We start from the raw sequence: 9,147 nt of genomic DNA, 5'->3' as shown, positions 1-9,147 counted from the left end.
CCTGTCTGAGAACAGTCTGCAGCCGTTGATGCGAACTCCCCAGGAGAGGCTGCGTACGGTGCAATTAATCCAGGCCACCCAAGCCAGACAGCTGATTAACATCTCAACAGGGGCTACTAGGTGTTCGAGTCGTTATTAATGAGAAGTTGCCGCTATGAAGCAGTTGGTGGAAACGTGTACAAATCCACACAATCAGTAAAAAACGCCTGTGGGAAATGGACCCATAAGAAGTCCAGCGGCAGTGACGGTAACCCAGGGTGCCAGGGAACCGTTGCTTTTCCGACTTGCTGTCTTCCAGGCTCTGTCGGTGGTCGGCATGGCCCGTGGAAATCAATGAGAACTTGCCCATCAGAAAACATGAAGAAAACCCAGGATATTAGCAAGGGAAGAAGAAAAGAGGATAGCTTGACCACCTCTCAGAGAAAGCAGGGGGACTCTGAGATCATGCAACAAAACAGGAGGGAGCTAATGAGAAATCTAGGCAGACGAGAGAAAAATGATAACTGGCTATTTGGAAAACCTGGGTGCTACTGCCAACTGGGTGCCTCGTAAGCCCTAAGATTAAGATTTTGTGGAGTGAACAGTCATTACATATAACTTATCCTTTAAAAAGATTTTAAACTTTACCTTTCAGATTGACTTAGTGCGATATTTTAGAAGCATTCTTCAAAGAATAAAACACTAGGCCAGGCACGGTGTATCATGCCTATAATCCCAGCACTTTGAGAGGCTGAGACGGGCGGATCATCTGAGGTCGGGAGTTCGAGACCAGCCTGACCAACATGGAGAAACCCCATCTCTACTAAAAAAAAAATACAAAATTAGCCAGGCATGGTGGCACATGCCTGTAATCCCAGCTACTAGGGAGGCTGAGGCAGGAGAATCTCTTGAACCCGGGAGGCGGAGGTTGCGGTGAGCCAAGATTGCACCATTGCACTCCTGCCTGGGCAACAAGAGTGAAACTTCATCTCAAAAAAAAAAAAAGAAAAAAGAATAAAACACTAACCATGGGGAAAAAAAAAGTCCAGTGGCTCAGCAAAAGAAATTACTGTGAACAAAACTCGTGCAGAAACTTTTGTGTGTTTTGAAGGATTTTGTCCAATGCAAGTTTTTCCTGTTTGATTTATTCACCTAAAATACCATTTCTTCATGGACAGTGTATCATTTTGGGATCACGGAGTACTATGGAGTGCAGTCGGTGCATTTAGAAATGGCTTTCAATTTCTGGCCGGGCACGGTGGCTCATGCCTGTAATCCCAGCACTTTGGGAGGCCGAGGCGGGCAGATCACCTGAGATCAAGAGTTCGCAGCATGCATTACATCGTTTCTTACTTTTCAAGGAAAAACATGTTTTGCAACTTGAGCAACGTGGAGAAACCTCGTCTCTACTGAAAATACAAGATTAGCCAGGTGTGGTGGCTCATGCCTGTAATCCCAGCTACTCGGGAGGCTGAGGCAGGAGAATCGCTTGAACCCGGGAGAAGGAGGTTGCGGTGAGCCGAGATCGCACCACTGCACTCCATCCTGGGCAACAAGAGCAAAATTCTGTCTCAAAAAAAAAAAAAAAAAAAAAAAAGAAATGACTTTAAATTTCTATCACATGAGAATAAAGCCTTATTTCAAAAAGTGATGCAAATTTGAGGGTTCTCAGAGAATGGTGGGTTCCAGGCCTCTCTCACTCACACACACTTGCCATGAACATGCATATGTGTGAATTTACATCTGTGTGTTAGGCACTAACGTAGTGTGTGCTCTATGGAACATATGAAAAATAGAAAATCTTAACAGGTGAGAAAAAAATAAGAATAGAAATTTCAATCTTCTGCAGGTGGAAGGGTTATCTGGGTACACGTGGTCCATTTTAGAAAATATCAATTAAAGAAGGTTTGACTTAAACATTTTGGGTTCAAATATGAAGAATGTTTGTAAACAGGCAGAGAGGAGCAGTTTCTTGATCTCCTACCTTCTAATTTAAGAAATGAAGGCCGAGTGCAGTGGCTCAAGCCTGTAATCTCAGCCCTTTGGGAGGCCGAGGTGTGTGGGTCACGAGATCAGGAGTTCAAGACCAGCCTGGCCAACATGGTGAAACCCTGTCTCTACTAAAAATACAAAAATTATCTGGGCATGGTGGCGGGCGCCTGTAATCCCAGCTACTCGGGAGACTGAGGCAGGAGAATTGCTTGAACAGGAACCGGGGAGGCGGAGCTTGCAGTGAGCCGAGATCATGCCACTGCACTCCAGCCTGGGCTACAGAGCAAGATTCCATCTCAAAAAGAAAAGAAAAAAAAAGAGAATGAAAAAATCTCCTTTAGTTATGGATTTTTATTAATTCCTGTAAGGTTCTCCACAGAAACAGACCAACAGGATGTGTGTGTGTGTGTAGTGTGTGTGTGTAAGTAAACCTACACCTAGCTACCTATCTATACATTGGGAGAGAGAGGGAGGTTTGTCTGATTTATCTTGAGGAATGGCCCTATGCAACTGGGGAGGCTTGACAAGCCCCAGATCTGACGAGAGAGTCGCAGTTCAAGTCCAAAGGGCACCTGCTGGCAGAATTCCTTCTCAATGCGGGGCAGGAGAGGGGGTTTGGGGGAATAGGGAGGGAGGTAAGTCTTTGTTCTATTTTTTTTTTTTGGGGACGGAGTCTCGCTCTTTCTCCGAGGCCGGACTGCAGTGGCGCTATCTCGGCTCACTGCAAGCTCCGCCTCCCGGGTTCACGCCATTCTCCTGCCTCAGCCTCTCAAGTAGCTGAGACTACAGGTGTCCGCCACCGTGCCCGGCTAATTTTTTGTATTTTTAGTAGAGACGGGGTTTCACCGTGTTAGCCAGGATGGTCTCGATCTCCTGACCTTGTGATCCACAAGCCTCGGCCTCCCAAAGTGCTGGGATTACAGGCGTGAGCCACCGCGCCTGGCCTAGTCTTTGTTCTGTTCAGGCCTTCAACTGATTGGATGGGAGCCATCCACATTGTGGAGGGCAATCTGCTTTATTCAACATTCACTGAGGTATAAATGTTAATCACGTTCAAAAAAACACATTGATGGAAACATCTAGAATAATGGTCCACCAAATATGTGGGCACCATGGCCCAGTCAGGTTGACAAAAGTAACCATCATGACTCCGCGTGAGAAATTTTCAACTCTGGCAAAAAATTACAGACTATATGCAGCCCACCGATTGGTGTTTTCTGTGGGAGGTAGAAACTAAGAAATTAGGAAGTGTTGGGTTGGATACATGTAAGACATTTTGGCCCAGAATACAAGGTGAGCAGGTGAGAGCACAATCCCTTGGCTGAGTAACCTGGCACGTCTATTAGCAGTTCAGTGGATTTACCCTTTGACCTATGTGTGTCAAACCTAGGAATTCTATTCAAGGATGGTCAGTGCAGTGTTAATTTTTTTGTTTGTTTGATTTTTGTTTTTCGTTTTTTTTTTTTTTTTTTTTTTGAGACGGAGTCTCGCTGTTGCCCAGGCTAGAGTGCAATGGTGCAATCTTGGCTCACTGCAACCTCCGCCTCCCGGGTTCAAGCTATTCTCATGTCTCAGCCTCCCGAGTAGCTGACATTACATGTGCCCACCACCGTGCCCGGCTAATTTTTGTATTTTTAGTAGAGATGGGTTTTCACCATGTTGATCAGGTTGGTCTCGAACTGCCAAACTCAGGTGATCTGCCCGCCTCGGCCTCCCAAAGGGCTGGGATTACAGGCGTGAGCCACTGCACCCGGCCAAGTGCAGTGTTAATTATATGACCCCCCCCAAAAAAAAACCATAAAAACTAGAAAAACAGGCTTGGCACAATGGTTCACACCTGTAATCCCAGCACTTTGGGAGGCTGAGGCGGGCAGATCACTTGAGGCCAGGGGTTTGAGACCAGCCTGGGCAACATGGTGAAACCCCATCTCTACTAAAAATACAAAAATGAGCCAGGTATGGTGGGCAATGTCTGTAATCCCCGCTACTGGGAGACTGAGGCAGGAGAATCACTTGAGCCTGGGAGGTGGAGGTTGCAGTGAGCCCAGATCACGCCACTGCACTCCAGCCTGGGCGACAGAGCAAGACTGTCTCAAAAAAAAAAAAAAAGGAAAAACACTGTAAGATAATTAATTTAATAAATTATCATATATATATATATTTTTTTTTTTTGAGACAGAGTCTTGCTCTGTCACCCTGGCTGGAGTGCAGTGGCACGATCTCAGTTTACTGCAACCCCCACCTCCCAGGCTTAAGTGATTCTCCTGCCTCAGCCATCCAAGTAGCTGGGATTACAGGCATGCGCCACCACACTCAGCTCATTCTTGTATTTTTAGAAGAGACGGGGTTTCACCATGTTGCCCAGGCTGGTCTTGAACACCTAACCTCAAGTGATCCACCCGTCTCAGCCTCCCAAAGTGCTGGGATTACAAGCGTGAGCCACCACACCCAGCTGGTACTTATTTTAGTGGAACATTCTGTAGTTATTTCTTTAAAAGAAGAGCTGTGTACACCATCTATAAGAGAAGTAATTTAATAAATCATGGTAATATTTCAGTGGAATATTTTGTAGTTATTTCTTTAAAAGAAGGGAAGAGCTATATACACTGTTATAAAAATTATTCCGGATAAATTAGTAGGTGGCATCTATATGTGCATCTATATGTACATGTCCTCTATACATAATTCTTTCCTGTATTTAAAAAGAGAATACCTATGTAAGAGATTTCTGATATGGAAATTCCCAAAAAGAGCCGTAAGAAACTGCTAACCAGCCGGGCGCCGTGGCTCACACCTGTAATCCCAGCACTTTGGGAGGCCGAGGCGGGCGGATCACAAGGTCAGGAGATCGAGACCATCCTGGCTAACACGGTGAAACCCCGTCTCTACTAAATATACAAAAAATTAGCCGGGCGTGGTGGCGAGCGCCTGTAGTCCCAGCTACTCGGGAGGCTGAGGCAGGAGAATGGCGTGAACCCGGGAGGCGGAGCTTGCAGTGAGCCGAGATCGCGCCACTGCCCTCCAGCCTGGGCGACAGAGCGAGACTCCGTCTCAAAAAAAAAAAAAAAGAAACTGCTAACCACACTGCACTCTGGAAAAGACAGATTGTTACTTTTCCCTTGGGGGCTGCTTGACATTCTTTCCAGAGGTGTGCGTGTGCGTGGCCTCCTTGCCTCTAGTAACGGTGGGAGTTTCCATTTCTACCGTAATAGAATGGAAATGGTGCCGTGAGTCCACTGTTAGGGGGGTGCAGGACAAGCTGTGTGTGACGGCTCAGGTAGGGGCCATTGGACTGGCTGCAGGACACCCGGACACCTGGCAGAGCTTGATTTTGGGGTGTCGGGAAGGTGTTTCCAGCAGAGACTGGCATCTGAGCCTCGGCGGACCCGGTGGTGAAGAGCTCCCTCTGTTGCAGGATGGATAAGGAATCACAGAGACCGACGGGTTGAGGAGGAGATTTATTATTTAGGTGCACCGGCCCAGTCGGATTAACATCCAAAGGACTGAGCCCTGAACGGTGTTAAGTTACCTTTTAAGCATTTCGTGGGGTGGAGGGAGATCCGTGCAGGGGGAAGCATGTTACAGAAGCGAGAAACAAAGACAGTTATTCAATTAATTGAGACATGCATTATATCATTTCTTACTTCTCAAGGAAAATCATGTTTTGTGACTTGAGTTTATGCGTTTATGACTTTGCAGCTGCACGGCTAGAGAAACAGGTCTTCACGATGCCTGGCAAAGGGAGAGATAAGGCTCACTAGCCACAGAAAAACAGGCAGTTAATTTTAAAGGACTCCAGCACTTCCTCTTTCTCAGGGGGAACTGCGTTTTCTTACATACAGCTGAGTTTCTGCTTACATATTCTTTAATTTCTTTTAATTCCTGTTCCACCTCGATGTGGGCGGCACCATCCAATCTGCTGGGACCCAGAGAGAACAAAAACAGAGAAAAGGTGAATGTGTCCGTCTGTCTGCCGGACTGGGGTATGCTCTTCATCTCCTTCCCTTGGACAACTCCCAGCTCCCCGGCCATGGGACTCCAGGACTTACACCAATGCCACCCTCTGCCCCAGGTTTCTCAGGCCTTTGGCCTTGGACTGAGAGTTACATCCTCAGCTTCCCTGGTTCTGAGGCCTTCGGACTTGGACTGAGCCATGCTACCAGCACCCCAGGGTCTCCAGCTTGCAGTGGCCTGTCCTGGAACTTCTCAGCCTCCATAATCATATGGGCCAATTCCCCTAATTAATTTCCTCTCATCTATCTATCATCTATCTATCTATCTATCTATCTATCTATCCATCTATCTATCATCTATCTATCTACCCATCATCTGTCATCGATCTACCTATCATTTATCTCTTTATTTCTATTTATCACCTACCTGAGGCAGGAGAATAGGGAATGAGGGTAACCCAGGGTTAAGGCAGAAGCAAAAGAACAGCCGGAGCAGCCGGTTCCAGGCAAGATTGGGCAGCACGCCGGCCACAGTCTCACTCCTGCGGTAACAGAACAGAAGCCTCCACTTCCGCCTCTGATTGGTCAGGGGCCAATCCTTCATAGGATGTAACCAATTGGAGCCCTCTAAAGGGCACCTGGGGGTGTTACCAAATTCTTTTAGCTTAATAAAAACCCTGAAGAACATTGTAATCAGGGCTCTTGAGCCACTTGCTTGTTCTTTTCTTGCTTTGATTGTGTGTTTTGCTCAATTCTTTAACACGCCAAGAACCTGGACAACTCACAGTTAGGACTTTCCATCTAGTAACATGTCTATCTGTCATCTATCATCTGTCTATCATCTATCATCTAGCTGTCATCTACCTACCATCTATCTACCTACCAATCATCTTTCTTCATCTATCCTTTATCTACCATCTATCTACTTATCTGTCTACCTATCCATCTATTGTCTGTCATCTGTCTACCTATCTAGCTATCATCTCTCTCTCTAATCTATCATCTATCTATCATCTCTTTCTCTCTCTCTTTCTCTAATCTATCTATCTGTCTGTCTATCCCATTGGTTCTGTCTCTTTGGAGAACCCTGACTAATACACTGGGGCTGGTGATATTTTGTAAGTAAAGCAGAGTCCTGCCATGGGGCAGCAGGGACATGAAGAAGACAGGGAAACCCCCAGCCCACGGGTACTGCTGCAACGCAGTCAACCTAAACTGGGTAGGCTGAAGAGGGCAGGACGGCTGAGGATGGCAGAGGACATGCCCCAGGAGCCTGTGGGGCATCATCGGCTGCCCAGGTGAGCGTCCTCAGGAGATGCCAGTGCTCACATGGGGCTGGCAAGGCCTGGGGTGGGAGCTTGGCCCACAGCAATGGAAGTGCCACTCTAAGGATGTCACTTGTGTCAACAACAGCTTGACAGAGTGTTATCATGTATGATGGAATCCTAGAATCTTCCCTACTTTACAGATGAGGAAGTGGATGCAAAAGCCAATGAATGAATGAATGAGTGAATGAGTGAGTGAGGGAATGAATGAGTGAATGAATGAGTGAATTAATGAGTGAATGAGTGAGTGAATGAATGAGTGAATGAATGAGTGAATGAGTGAGTGAATGAGTGAATGAATGAGTGAATGAGTGAGTGAATGAATGAGTGGGTGAATGAGTGGGTGAGTGAATGAGTGAGTGAGTGAATGAGTGAATGAGTGAATGAACGAGTGAATGAATGAGTGAATGAGTGAGTGAATGAATGAATGAATGAGTGAATGAATGAATGAGTGAATGAATGAGTGAGTGAGTGAATGAATGAGTGAGTGAATGAATCAGACTTCCCAAGGGTGGGTGCATTTCCACCATGACTGTGAGAAGGAGAGAACATATCATCCAGCCTTGGTTTTTGTTGCTCAAAACAAATGCAAGCAAACTCCTGGGCCCACTAGGGCAATGGCCGAAAGCCGCAGACCCTATCCATTGTGTGCGGGATTTCGGTGGGATTCTTGGGCTTTCAGGAGCGTACAAGTGGACTCGCATTTCAACACCTGTGTTCTGTAGGGTTTTCTAGATATAAGATTCTAGGATTCTATAAAAAGTTACGATATCCCTGCCCCCTAAAAGATTGTAAGTTTGAACAACAACTAGAAGTCACAAACTGGTGCATCCCAATCCCGTAGGTTCCATTTCACAGGTAAAAAGTGTCTGGGTGAATAAACTGCTGGAGGGTTCTTTGTGGGTTGGCATTTGCAAATATCACCAGCTGCCTGGCTAGGGTGACCAGCTAACATACTGTCCCCATGTGGACCCTGGGCATGAAGGGAGGTACCAGGCCGGGGGCAGTGGCTCATGCCTATAATCCGAGCACTTTGGGAGGCCAAGCTGGGAGGATTGCTTGAGCCCAGGAGTTCAAGACCAGCCTGGGCAACATGGCGAGAACCTGCCTCTACAAATAATTTTTAAAATCAGCTGCACATAACGGCATGCACTACAGTCCCAGCTACTTAGGAGGCTGAGGAAGGAGGATCACTTGAGCCTGGGTGACTGAGACTGCAATGAACCATGATGGCACCACTGCACTCCACCTTGGGTGACACAGCAAGACTTCACCTCAAAAAAAAAAAAAAAAAAAAAAGAAAGAAAAGAAAAGAGGCTGGACACAGTGGCTCATGCCTGTAATCCTAGCACTTTTGGGAGGCCGAGGTGGGTGGATTGCCCGAGCTCAGGAGTTCGAGACCAGCCTGAGAAACACAGTGAAACCCTGTCTCTACTAAGAATACAAAAAATCGGCTGTTGTGGCGGTGTGTGCCTGTAATCCCAGCTACTCAGGAGGCTGAAACAGGAGAATCTTTTAAACCTGGGAGGTGAAGTTTGCAATGAGCCAAGATCATGCCATTGCACTCCAGCCTGGGCAACAGAGCGAGACTCCATCTCAAAAAAAAAAAAAAGAAAGAAAGAAAAAAGAAAAGAGGCCGGGCGTGGTGGCTCACACTTGTAATCCCAGCACTTTGGGAGGCCGAGGCAGGCAGATCACCTGAGGTCAGGAGTTCAAGACCAGCCTGGCCAACATGGTGAAACCCCATCTCTACTAAAAATACAAAAAATTAGCTGGGTATGGTGGTGGGCACCTGTAATCCCACCTACTCAGGAGGCTGAGGCAGGAGAATTGCTTGAACCTGGGAGGCGGAGGTTGCAGTGAGCCGAGATCACGCCATTGCACTCTAGCCCGGGCAA

General features: G+C 46.9%; 1 pseudogene; it reads left to right on the top strand.

Moving 5' to 3' along the window:
- Nucleotides 1-316: 316 nt before the first annotated feature.
- LOC100603116 lies at nucleotides 317-500 on the top strand (annotated as a pseudogene).
- The last annotated feature ends 8,647 nt before the right edge of the window (nucleotides 501-9,147 follow it).

This window comes from Nomascus leucogenys, chromosome 2 (genome assembly GCF_006542625.1).
Source record: "Nomascus leucogenys isolate Asia chromosome 2, Asia_NLE_v1, whole genome shotgun sequence".
Classification (NCBI taxonomy): domain Eukaryota; kingdom Metazoa; phylum Chordata; class Mammalia; order Primates; family Hylobatidae; genus Nomascus; species Nomascus leucogenys.
The sequence above is the reverse complement of the archived record's forward strand: the minus strand, read 5'-3'. Positions and strand labels throughout refer to the sequence as shown.